Source organism: Mobula hypostoma, chromosome 5, assembly GCF_963921235.1.
Source record: "Mobula hypostoma chromosome 5, sMobHyp1.1, whole genome shotgun sequence".
NCBI lineage: Eukaryota > Metazoa > Chordata > Chondrichthyes > Myliobatiformes > Myliobatidae > Mobula > Mobula hypostoma.
In genome coordinates this window covers 122,252,119-122,265,647 of record NC_086101.1, presented here as the reverse complement: position 1 = coordinate 122,265,647, position 13,529 = coordinate 122,252,119, and the positions used below count along the sequence as shown (strand labels likewise).

Genomic DNA, 13,529 nt, shown 5'->3' with positions numbered 1-13,529 from the left:
GCATTTGCAGATTTTCTTTTGTCTGTGATCCCAATTCCTGTATTCAGTACTTTAATTTTTGAAGGCCAATGTGCCACAAGCTTTCTTTACGACCTATGTCACCACTTTCAATCAATTATGAGCCTATATTCCCAGATCTATTTGTTCTACCAAACACTCACTGTTCTACTATAGTTTGTCCTCCCAAAGAGCAACACCTCACACTTGTCTGCATTAAATTCCATCTGCCATTTCTCACCCCATTTTCCCAGTTGGTCCAGATCCCACTTCAAGCTTTGATAGTCTTCCTTGCTGTCTGCTACATCCCTAATTTTGGTGTCATCCACAAATTTGCTGATCCAGTTAACCACATTATCATCCTGATTGTTGATATAGATGACAAACAACAATGGACTCAGCACCAGTCCCTGCGGTACACCACTAGTCACAGGCCTCCAATCAGAGAGGCAACCATCTACTACCAATCCCTGGCTTCTCCCGCAAAGCCAATGTCTAATCCAATTTTCTACCTCATCTTGAATGTCAAGTAACTGAACCTTATTGACGAACCTCCCATGTGGGGACCTTGTCAAATGCCTTACTGAAGTCCATGTAGACAATATCCACTGACTTACCTTTATCAACTTTGCTGCTAACACCCTCAAAAACTCCATAAGTTTGGTTAGATATGACCTACCACGCACAAAGCTATTGCTGACTATCTCCAATCAATTCATGCCTATTGAAATACTCATCTATATGGTCGCTTAGAATCCTTCCAATAACTTTCCCACGGCTTTCTGGAGTTAGAAAATATAACAGTGGCAAAGAGGAAGTTTTAAAACAAACCCGAGATAACTACCAACCCTTTGAAGCACAGCACGTTTTTCTTCAAAAGGGGAGAGAGATGTTAGAGTTAAAAAAGGTCATGGGTTCATAAGCAGAAAGCAGTGGGGAGGGATGAACAGACAAGGGAGGGATGAACGGACAAGGAAGGAAAGCCCCTTCTTTGAAGAAGGAGAACATCTCATTAGTTCTGGAATGAAAAGCCTCATCCTGAGAGCAGATACGATGGAGACGGAGGAGTTGAGAGAAGGAGATGGCATTTTTACAAGTGACAAGTTGGAAAGAGGTACAGTCCAGTTTGCTGTGAGAGTCATCATTCTCTACACGTCTCCCTTGTCTGTTCATCACTCTCCGCTAATCTCCCTCCTGCCACTTATCCTCGCAAGCAGAACAAATGCCACACCTGCCCCTACACTTCCACCCTCACTACCATTCATGCCTCCCAAACAGTCCTTCCAGGTGAAGTGACACTTCACCTATGAGTCTGTTGGGGTCATCTACTGTATCTGGTGCTCCCGATGTGTATCAGGAGACTGCTTTGCTGAGCAGCTATGCTCTGTCCACCAGAAAAGGCGGGATCTCCCAGTGGCCACTGATTTCAATTCTGCTTCCCATTCCCATTCCAACATGTCAGTCCATAGCCTCCCCTACTGCTGTGATGAAGCCACACTCAGGTTGGAGAAACAACAGCTTATAGTCAGTATGGATACCCTCCAACCTGATGACATGAACAACAATTTTTCAAACTTTCAGTAATTGCCCAGCCCTATCTCCTTCACAATTTCCCTTTCCCATTTCTTTGTCTCATCTTATCTCTTCACCTGCCCATCACCTCCCACTGGTCCTCCTCCTTCCCTTCCTTCCATGGCCTGTTGACACCTCCTATCAGATTCCCCCTTCTCCAGCTCTTTATTTCTTTCACTAATCAACTTCCCAGCTCTTTACCACCACTCCCCCTCTCCCGGTTTCACCTATCACCTACCACCTTGTACTTCTTCCTCTCCTCCCTCCACCTTCTTACTCTAATCTTTTCTTTCAGTCCCAAAGAAGGGTCTCAGCCCAAAACATTGACTGTTTAATCTTTGCCTGGCCTGCTGAGTTCCTCCGGCATTTGGTGAGTATTACTTTGACTTCCAGTAATTGCAGATTTTCTCTTGTTTGTCATCCGGTGAAGCTTGCCTGATATGCTTTGCCTATGGTATAGATCAGTGGTCCCCAACCACCGGGCCGCGGACCGGTACCGGGCTGCAAAGCATGTGCTACCGGGCCATGAGGAAATGATATGAGTCAGCTGCACCTTTCCTCATTTCCTGTCACACACTGTTGAACTTGAACATGGGGTTGCCAACGGTCCTGTATTTGCTGGGACATCCTGTATGTTGGGCTAAATTGGTTTGTCCCATACGGGACCGCCCTTGCCCCATATTTCCCCCGCTAAGGTAGAGTGTTCCTATGAAACCTTTCATGCCGAAATGGTGTAAAGTGAAGAAGCAATTACCATTAATTTATATGGGAAAAATTTTTGAGCATTCTCAGACCCAAAAAAAACCTACCAAATCATACCAAATAACACATAAAACCTAAAATAACACTAACATATAGTAAAAGCATTAATGATATGATAAATACACAGCCTATATAAAGTAGAAATAATGTATGTACAGTGTAATTGGGAAGATTAAGCCAAAACCGATTTGTGGAAGAAAGATCGGCACGTACGCGCACATGCACATCACATATGCGCACATCACGCATGCACACACAGGTGACTGCGCAAGGCTTCATGGTCATGGTAGTCTTTCTTGGGGTAAACACAAGTGTCCCGTCAACACACACAAAAAGTGCTGGGGAACGCAGCAGGCCAGGCAGCATCTATAGGAAGAGGTACAGTCGACGTTTGGGCTGGGACCCCTCGTCAGGATTTGACTGCTACTTTTGTCTCTTATTTGGGAGTGAGAAAGTTGGCAACTCTAACTATAAAAGACATGTTGAGGTGAGTTTAACCCTACTTGAACACCCACCCTCCTCCCCCGGGTCGGCCTGTCCGCAAGAATATTGTCAATATTAAACCGGTCCGCGGTGCAAAAAAGGTTGGGGACCCCTGGTATAGATGCAGTCGTGTCACATGTTTTAATTGGTGGAAGCCCCACAATGTTGGCCCTCCCGTTTGTACCACATACAAGCCCAATGTTGTATCTCACTGTTACAAATGTCTTTCCCACAGGAGTTTTCTTTTCTCCAGTACAAGTTCTTAGCTGGATATCTGCAGGCTTCAGTTCAGTATCTTTGAAATGTCGTTTAAAGGAATTTTGTGGAATGGCTTTTGCATCATATTCCCTTATCATTGCAGAAAAAAATTATACACAGATTGACAGAGGTGCTTTGAGTCTGGTTTGGTGTATAAAATGTTTCTACAAGTATCGGTATGGGAGAGAGTTTACCCTCACTATTGATCATCAACCACTAGTATCCATTTTCAATACACAGAAGGGTGTTCCACTAACAGCAGCAGCATTAATACAGAGATGGGCTCTGTTTCTTGGAGGACGCAAATACAAGATTGAATTCAACAGGACAACTAACCATAGAAATGCTGATGGATTATCCAGTTTACCCTTGGAAAAGGAAATACATGAAAAATTAACAAAAAAAGATACTCCTCTTGACCTATTCTTCCTAATGCAAATTGAAAGTCCCCGTATTTCGGCAGAGATGATCAAAAGGAAAACCAGAAAAGATCTGACACTGTCACAGGTCTACATGGCAACCCAAAATGGCAGGACTGTGGGGAGTGGGAGGAGGAGAGTTGATGCTTCTGCTGCTCTTTGTGTGTGGGAGGGGGAGGAGGGGCTTTGTAGTTCTGATGTTTCTATCATTTATTCTATTGGGTTTCTTGTTTTGTGGATGTCTGTGAAGAGTAAACAGAGAAAACTACGGATCCCATCCAAAGACAATCGTGAACTCCCGAACAAAAAAATAAATTACGCAAACAGCAACAAGAAAATCGACCACCCCCACACGCAAAAATAACAAATTGTGCAAATGGCAACAAGAAAGAATGAACAAAAACGCAGAAAATAAAACATAAAATCTAAGGAGTCTGTAGTTCAGTGGTCAATAGTCCAATCCACAAACAGTAGACCCAGGGCTCTGGTACCATCCTCCGACAGCACTGAGAGAGAGAGAGAGACCATTCAAACACAGGGACCTTCCCTCAGGAGCAACAAGCGAGAAGGAGAGAGAGACCACAACCTGCAGACAACTTCCTCTGGCAGCAGCAAATGAGGGGCTGGTATACATCTCTGAACATTCACTCACCTTCCACACTCGCCTTGATGTTTCTGTCTTCCTTGAAGCTTTAATCGGTGACATCATCAAGAAGTGGAGTCGATCATGGGCACGTGCCCCATCTCTATGCTTCTTAGCCTCAAGGCCACTCCCTCCTGAAATCTTCTCGGGGATAGCAAAGCGCCAAATTGCTCAATTGGCCTGAAAACACACCATTTAACTGTAGACCACAGGCTCTACAGGATCAGAACCACATTTAAAAGAAAAAGAACATGAAAAAGAAGTGAAATAAATTACTTCATGGACCATCTGGAGAATTTCACCCATGGTAGCATTGTTCGCTGGTGCCATCCTCTTCTGAATCATAGTATGGTAGAATTCACCCTGCAGTTTGAGAGAGAGAAGCTAAAATCAGATCTAGCCGTTTTACAGTGGAGGAAAAGGAGTTATAGAGACATTAGAGAAGAGCTGGCCAAAACTCATTGGAAGGGGACACTAGAAGGAATGGTGGTAGAACAGCAATAGCTGGAGATTCTGGGAGCAATTCGGAAGGAACTGGATAGATTTAACCCAAAGAAGAAGTATTCTAAAGGGAGGTTGAGGCAATTGTGGCTGAGAAGGGAAGCCAAAGACAACATAAAATCTAAAGAGTGGTCATATAATATAGCAAAAATTATTGGGAAGCCAAAGGGTTGGAAAGCTTAACAGAAAAAAAAGCAATAAAGAGATAAAAGATTAAATATGAAGATAGGTTAGAAAATAATATAAAAGAGAATACCAAATGTTTTTCTTTAAATATATTAAAAGTAAGAAGGAGGCGAGAGTGTGTATCAGACCACTGGAAAATAACGCTGGAGAGGTCGTAGTGTGTGTGGCGGGGGTGGGGGGGGGACAGAAGAATGGTAGTCAAGCTCAATAAGTACTTTGCATCAGTCTTTACTATGAAAAACACCAGCAGCATGCCAGAAGTTCAAGACTGTCAGAGGCAGAAATTACTATGGTCACTATTACTAAGGAAGAGGTGCTTGGGAAACTGAAAGGTCCAAAGGTAGATGCTGTAAGTCACATAGAACAGATGGACTACACACCAGGGTTCTGAAGGAGGTAGCTGAAGAGAATGTGGTACATTAATAGTGAACTTTCTGGATTGATTCTGGAGGTCTGTAATTTTGGAAAAATCACTCCACTCTTTAAGAGGGATGGAAGCAAAAGATAGGAAATTATACTCTCGGTCTGTTAGCCTGACCTCAGTGGTTGGGAGGAAGTTGGAGTTTATTATTAAGGATGAGGTTTCAAGTTACTTGGAGTCACATGATAAAGTAGGCCAAAGTCAGCATCATTTTCTTAAGGAAATCTTGCCTGACAAGTTTGTTGCAATTCTTTGAGGAAATAAGAAACATGGTAGATAAAAGTGAGTCAGTGGATGCTGTTTATTTGGATTTTCAGAAGGTCTTTGACAAGATGCTGCACGTGAAGCTGCTAAACAAGATATGAATCCATTGTATTACAGGAAAGATTCTTGCATGGATAAAGCATTGGCTGGCTGACAGGAACCAAAGAGTGGGAATAAAGGGAGCCTTTTCTGGTTGGCTGCAGGTAACTAGTGGTGTTCCACATGGGTCTGTGTTGAATCTGCTACTTTTCACATATTTGATGGCTTTGTGGCTAAGCTTGTGGATGGTACAGAGACAGGTGGAGTTGCACGTAGTTTTGAGGAAGCAGGGTATCTGCAGAAGGACTTAGATTAAGAGAATGGAAAAGAATTGGCAGATGGAATACAGTTTAGAGAGGTATATGGTCACGTACTTTGGAATAAAGGCATAGACATTTTTCTAAGGGGAGAAATTTCAGAAATCAGAGCTGCAAAGGGACTTAGGAGGCCTTATGCAGGATTCTCGAACGGTTAACTTGCAGATTAAGTCTGTGGTAAAGAAGGCAAATGCAATGGCAGCATTCATTTTGAGAGGACTCGAATACAAAAACAATGCTGAGGCTTTATAAGGTACTGATGAGGTCTCACTTGGAGTATTGTGAGCAGTTTTGAGCCCCTTGGCTATGAATGGATGTGTTGGCATTGGAGAGGGCCCAGAGGAAGTTGATGAGAATGATCCTAGGAATTAAAGGGTTAATATATGAGAAGTGTTTTATTGCTCTGGGCCTGTACTCACTGGAGTTCAGAAGAATGAGGGAGGATCTCATTGAAACCTATTGAATATTGAAAGGCTTAGATAGAATGGACATAGAGAGGAATTTTCCAACAGTGGGGTAGTCTAGGACCAGATGGCACAGCCTCAGAATACAAGGATGTTCCTTTAGAACAGAGATGAGGAAGAATTTCTTTAACCAAAGGATGACAAATCTATGGAATTCATGGCTGCAGACAGCAGTGGAGCCCAAGTCATTGGGTATATTTAAAGCAGAGGTTGATAGGTTCTTGATTAGTAAGGGCGGCAAAGATTATGTGGAGAAGGCAGGGACTGCAAGTTTGCCCTATTAACTGCCTGTCCTTCCTCACAGTCTCTCCACATGCTGCATCTAGCTGTACACCTATTGTGTATCACTCTAGCTTCCATCCTTCTGTCAAACTAGTTTTAAACCACCCGCCCCCCACCAACAGGTCTAGCAAACCTACCTGCAAATTTCCCTGAAGTTCATGTGTAAACCATTTGTTTTGTACAGGTTATATCTTCCCCAGACAAGATCCCAATGACCCAGAAATCTGAAACCTGCCCCCGGCACCAGTTCCTCAGCCACATATTCGTCTGCCAATTCATCCTTTTACCTCTGGTGCATGGCACAGGTAGCAATCAAGAGCTTACTACTCTTATATTGTATTCCTTTTTCTATTTGGGTAGCCTCCAACCTGATGGCATGAACATCAATTTCTCGAACTTCTGGTAATATCTCCTTCCCCCGCCCTTCGCCATTCCCGATTCCCATTTCCCTCTGTCACCTTATCTCCTTACCTGCCCATCACCTCCTTCTGGTGCTCCTCCCCCCTTTTCTTTCTTCCATGGTCTTCTGTCCTCTCTTATCAGATTTCCCCTTCTCCAGCCCTTTATCTCTTTCACCAATCAACTTCCCAGCTCTTCACTTCACCCCTCCCCCTCTCCTGGTTTCACCTATCACCGACTACCTTATACTTCTTCCACCCCTCCCCCCACCTTCTTACTCTGATTCCTCATCCTTTTTTTCCAGTCCTGATGAAGGGTCTCGGCCCGAAACATTGACTGTTTTACTCATTTCCAGAGATGCTACCTGGCCTGCTGAGTTTCTCCAGGATTTGTGTGTGCTGCTGCTCTTGAGCTCCTGCATTTCAGATTCCTATCTCACTCCCTTTATTCTCTCTTCAGAACCTCATCTGTTTTCCTACCTATGTCATTTGTATCAATATGTACCACAATGATTTGCTGCTCACCCTCCCCTTTTAGAATGCTTTGGACCCAAGCTGAGATGCCCATGACACTGGCACCTGGGAAGCAATGTGTCTCTTTCATGTCCAGAGAATCTCCTGTCTGCTCCCCTAACTACTGAATCCCCATTCATCACTGAATTCTGCTTCTCCCCACTCACCTGCTTCCCTTCTGAGCCACAGAGCCAGACTCACTGCCGGGGACCTGGATGCTACGGCTTTTCCATGGTATGTTGCCACCCCCTCCCCAATAGTATCCGAGGCGTATGCCTGTTATTGAGGAGAACAGGCAAAGGGAGCTCTGCACTGTCAGTGTATTCCCATTCCTGCCTGTCTCCTGTAACTTAGGTGTGACTACCATCCTATGGCTCCTATCTATAACCTCCTCATTCTCTCTTGAATGGGCCGACTTATTCCCTAGTTATCTTCTTGCTCCTGATGTACGTATAGAATGCCTTGGGATTCTCTTTAATCTTACTTGTCAAGGAATTTTAATGGCCCCTCCTGACTTTTCTAATTCCCTTCTTGAGTTCTCTTCTGGCTTCTTTATAATCCTCAAGGGCTCTGTTTGATCTTATATTCTTAAACCTTACATACACTTTGTTTCAACTGAATTCACCCTCTCTCTTGATATCCAGGGCTCCCCCACCTTTCTGTCCTTGTCCTTCCTTCTTACTGAAACATACCTGTCCTCCACTCTGTGGAATTGGCCACCCACATGTCCAACCCACTGCAAAACAAGTCTAGCCTCTCTCGAATAAAACTTCTCAGACAAGATATTGGTTGCTCTCTACTTAAGATGCAACCCATCCCTCTTGTACAGGTCATCTTTGCCTCAAAAATGATTCCAATGATCCAAGAACCTGAAATCCTACTTCTCGGGTCAGTTCCTCAACTACACGTCCATCTGGTCTGTCTTTCTATTCCTGCCCTGACTAGCACGTGCAGCAGGAGTATTGCAGAGATTAATACCTTCCAGGTCCCGCTTTTCAGCGTCTTTCCTAAATCCTTATTCTCACTGTGCAGAATATTTTGCAGTTGCTCTGGGGCATCCGCGCCCCTTGCACCTGCGAGGAAATGCAGTACCCTGGTGTCTCTTTCACTGCCTCAGAATATCGGTCTCCCTATCTACTGAACCTCTGATGACAATTTCCCTGCCTAACTTTACCCTTACCTGCAGAGTCTCAGAGCCAGCGGTTTGCAAAGAGGTACACTTGCTGTTGAAGGGAATGGCCACAGGGACACCCTGCACTAACTGGTGACCCCACTTCCTTCTCCTGGTGGTCACCCATCAATCTGAAACCTGCACTGTGGGTGTGACCATCACAGTGAAATTTTCAACCCATGAGTTTAGATGGGTTGCCACATGGAAACTCCACGTCAAATTGACCCGATTAGTTCCATCCATATTGAAAATAAAACATGATTAGTTCTGTTAGCTTATTTGGAAGGATATTAGATTTCTGGCATATGAAATGGAACACTTTTTGAGTCCTGATTTGAAGAAACATGCTGGCTCATCACTGACAGTCACTAAACAGTGCCCTTATGCTGCCAGAAATATGCTGTCATTTTCTGTGCAACAGAGAGATTTCAAGTGTCAACGATTGCACTGAGATATTGATTAAAGGTTTGAACAACAATATAATTGTCACTCACTTCAGGTGTTGAGTGCACTTGCTGAGAGTCTCAATACATGTGCCACAGACACCTCGTCATTCTTGGTTTTCCTCTGATAATCTGTCCCTATGTAGAGTTTGTATCTGCCACTGTAACTACCAACTTCTTTCTCGTACCACAACCTGTGCTTATTCTTTGGCTTTCTATATGTCAATATCTTTCACATTCATTTCCTAGTTTTAGTTCAGTCTCAGTCTGATGTCCTGAAAAGTTGCCAATTCCTTTCCACCCATAGACACGGTTTGACTCACTATGTTTCTCTAGCAGATTGTCTTTTGCTCCAGATTTCAGCATCTGCGCTCTTTTGTGTGTCTGACTAATTTCTTTATCCTAGCTTCACAGGTTTAAAAACTACTATCTACACCGATACAGGTCTGTCATGTGGATGTCACTAGATCACTTTATCAGATTCATTGTAATGTTCCCCAAACTTTGTAATCATTTCCTGTTGGAAATTAGATAAATGCAGTTGTTTAAAAAAATCAGAATTATTTGGACTCATTATATCTGAAGACGTACATGCAATTATCTAGTAACACACACAAAACGCTGGAGGAACTCAGCGGATCAGACAGCATTTATGGAAATGAAAATAGTCAATGTTTCAAGCCGAGACCTTTCATCAGGACTGGAAAGGAAGAGGGAAGAAGCCAGAATAAGAAGGTGGGGGGAGGGGAAGGAGTACATGCTCGAAGGTGATAGGTGAAGCCAGATGGATGGGGGAGAGGGAATGAAGTAATAAGCTAAGAGGTGATAGGTGGGAAAGGTAAAAGGCTGAAGAAGAAGGAATCTGATAGGAGAAGAAAGTGGGCCAAATAAGACAGAGAAAGAGAAGGGGATGTGATAGGCAGGTGAGAAGGGAAGAGGTAAGGGGGAGCCAGAGTGGGGAATGGAAGAAGAAGGAAGTGGGAGGGAGAAAAATTACCAGAAGTTAGAGAAATCAATGTTAATGTCATAAGGTTGGAGGCTACCCAGATGGAATATGAGGTGTTTCTCCTCCAACCTGAGAGTGGGCTCATCATGGTCCACAGTCTGACACGTCAGAAAAGGAATAGGGATTGGAATTTAATTTGATGGCCGCCGGGAAATTCTGCTTTTTGCATATGAAGCACAGATGCTTGACAAAGCTGTCCCCCAGATCTACATCAGGTCTCATTAATGTAGAGGAGGCCACATTGGGAGCACCAGATGCAGTAGACGACCCCAACAGATTCTCAGGTGAAGCGTTGCCTCGTCTGGAAGAACTGTTTAGGTCCCTGAGTGGAGGTGAGGGAGGAGGAGAATGGGCAGGTATAGCACTTCTTCTGCTTGCTGGGATAAGTCTCAGGGGACAGGTGTGGGGAGGGATGAATGGATAAGGGAATCACAGATTTGTTAGGATCCCATTGAAGATGGCAGATGTTGCAGAGAATTATGTGCTGGTTGTGGAGGCTCATGGGGTGATAGGTGAGGGTTAAGAGGAACTCTATCCCTGTTAAGCAGGTGGGAAGATGGGGTGAGGGTGGATGGCTGGGAAATGGAGGAGATAAATGTGTCAGCGGAATCAGTGGTGGAGGAAGGGAAGCCCTGTTCTTCGAAGGAGGACACCTCCGAAGCTCTGGAAGAAAAAGCCTCATTCTAAGAACAGATGCAATAGTGACAAAGTAACTCAGAAAATGTAGAACTGAGCCATGCAATTCACTGTGTTTTTGGAGCCTTGGACTGGATACAATTGGCAGTGGACATACAGGTTTCCATGTTGCATCTTCAAACATGCAAGCCCAATTTCAAGTCATATTCCACCTTGGAGGAAGCAAGGGAAGACATCCTCCTCAATTTTACAGTCTGTCCTGAGCAGCATGTCTTGACCATCAGTGGCCAACTTTACAATTACGCCCACCTGGACAAGCCAGCGAGCACTGTGAGGGTCATGTTTTTTGACTTCTCCAGTGCGTTCAACACCATCCGCCCTGCTCTGCTGGGGGAGAAGCTGACAGCAATGCAGGTGGATGCTTCCCTGGTATCATGGATTCTTGATTACCTGACTGGCAGACCACAGTACGTGTGCTTGCAACACTGTGTGTCCGACAGAGTAATCAGTAGCACTGGGGCTCCACAGGGGACTGTCTTGTCTCCCTTTCTCTTCACCATTTACACCTCGGACTTCAACTACTGCACAGAGTCTTGTCATCTTCAGAAGTTTTCTGATGACTCTGCCATAGTTGGATGCATCAGCAAGGGAGATGAGGCTGAGTACAGGGCTACGGTAGGAAACTTTGTCACACAGTGTGAGCAGAATTATCTGCAGCTTAATGTGAAAAAGACTAAGGAGCTGGTGGTAGACCTGAGGAGGGCTGAGGCACCGGTGACCCCTGTTTCCATCCAGGGGGTCAGTGTGGACATGGTGGAGGATTACAAATACCTGGGGATACGAATTGACAATAAACTGGACTGGTCAAAGAACACTGAGGCTGTCTACAAGAAGGGTCAGAGCCGTCTCTATTTACTGAGGAGACTGAGGTCCTTTAACATCTGTCGGATGATGCTGAGGATGTTCTATGAGTCTGTGGTGGCCAGTGCTATCATGTTTACTGTTGTGTGCTGGGGTAGCAGGCTGAAGGTAGCAGACACCAACAGAATCAACAAACTCATTCGTAAGGCCAGTGATGTTGTGGGGGTGGAACTGGACTCTCTGACGGTGGTGTCTGAAAAGAGGATGCTGTCCAAGTTGCATGCCATCTTGGACAATGTCTCCCATCCGCTACATAATGGACTGGTTGGGCACAGGAGTACATTCAGCCAGAGACTCATTCCACCGAGATGCAACACTGAGCGTCATAGGAAGTCATTCCTGCCTGTGGCCATCAAACTTTACAACTCCTCCCATGGAGGGTCAGACACCCTGAGCCAATAGGCTGGTCCTGGACTTATTTCTTGGCATAATTTACATATTACTATTTAATTATTTATGGTGCAACTGTAACGAAAACCAATTTCCCTCGGGATCAATAAAGTATGACTATGACTAAAAGGACCCCCAGCTCTGCAAACTGATTTAGTGTGTTAGTTAAATCCACCTCAGATCCCATCAGCATTTCCTCTCTCAAGCCACCAGTATGGAGGGTTACTTTTTGCTTGTCCATTGCACTAGTACCACAATTATAAGCTTTGCAGTTTGACTCAAACGCTGCTTGGAAGTGAGTCCCACATCCTCCCCCTACCACTGGCATGTATAGAGAGCACTTCTCCAGAACTCTTTATTCAATTTACTAGTGACTTTTCTGTATCTTGCTCATTGACATTATATCTCTAAACCCAGTAGCACCACTTTAAAGAATGCTTTAAACTCAACAAGAGCAAGCCACCTCTCTTTAATAAGATTCAGCTGAAAAATATCCCACTCACTCTGACTTAAATGCAGCAAATGTTTTATTACGTGGGGAATCCAAAGTTCATTCTTTAATTGTCACTTTGCCACTGCACGTTACACAATGGTGAAATTTGTGGAACATCCAACCTCAAGCTGCATTAATACAGTGGTTGAGAAAAATGATACAAATAGGAAGAAGACTACACAATGCTGGTAGTGAGGTAGCAAAGCAGCAGGGATGCTTTAGGTGAATCAGAACTGGAATCTTCCATAGAGAGAATCAGAATGAGAATCAGGTTTACTATCATCGATTTATGTCATGCATTTTGTTGTTTTGAGGCTGCATTTGTGGAAGAAATACGTAATAAAAAGAAAAAAGTATGAATTACAATAGGAAATATACATATAATTAAGTGAAATAAGTAGTGCAAAAAGAAAAAAAAAGTGAGGAAGTTTTCTTGGGTTCATTGTCCATTCAGAAATGAGATGTTGGAGGGAAAGAAGCAGTTCCTAAAATGTTGAGTGTGTGTCTCCTGGATCTTGTACCTCCTTCTTGATGGTAGCAATGAGAAGAGGAGACGAAGGCCTGTCCTGAGAGACTGGGGTCCCTATTGGTGGATGCTGCCTTTTTCAGGCATTGCCTTTTGAAGATGCCTTCGATGCTGCGAAGACTTTCATAACAACAGGTTTGTTCTCTACATGAAGTTTCCTCCCAGTTCCCTTCTTTTCATCCATCAGCATGCCCTTTGCCTCCTTATGTCCACTTTGAGCTTCCATTTAAGTGCTTCTCTGCAATTCGTCCTCAACCACTTTACTGTACAGGAAAAGAAGCTTCTTCTGAAGCTCCTATTCAATTTATTTGTAACTATTCCACGTCTAAGGTTTCGCACAGAAGTAAAAGCATTTTTCCTTTCAACCCCGTCATAGATTTACTGACACGCATAGTGTCATTTGCGTTTAAAGCAGATTCAGAGG

The 13,529-nt window shown here is 44.1% G+C and overlaps 1 long non-coding RNA gene across 1 annotated transcript in view; it reads left to right on the top strand.

The window, feature by feature from the left end:
- Positions 1-1,064: 1,064 nt before the first annotated feature.
- Positions 1,065-13,529, top strand: part of LOC134346288 (uncharacterized) — a 29,159-nt gene continuing 16,694 nt past the window's right edge. Inside the window, exons 1-2 of the long non-coding RNA XR_010017895.1 lie at positions 1,065-1,111; positions 1,865-1,939. This is a non-coding gene — a long non-coding RNA (uncharacterized LOC134346288). The remainder of the gene's footprint in view (positions 1,112-1,864; positions 1,940-13,529) is intronic.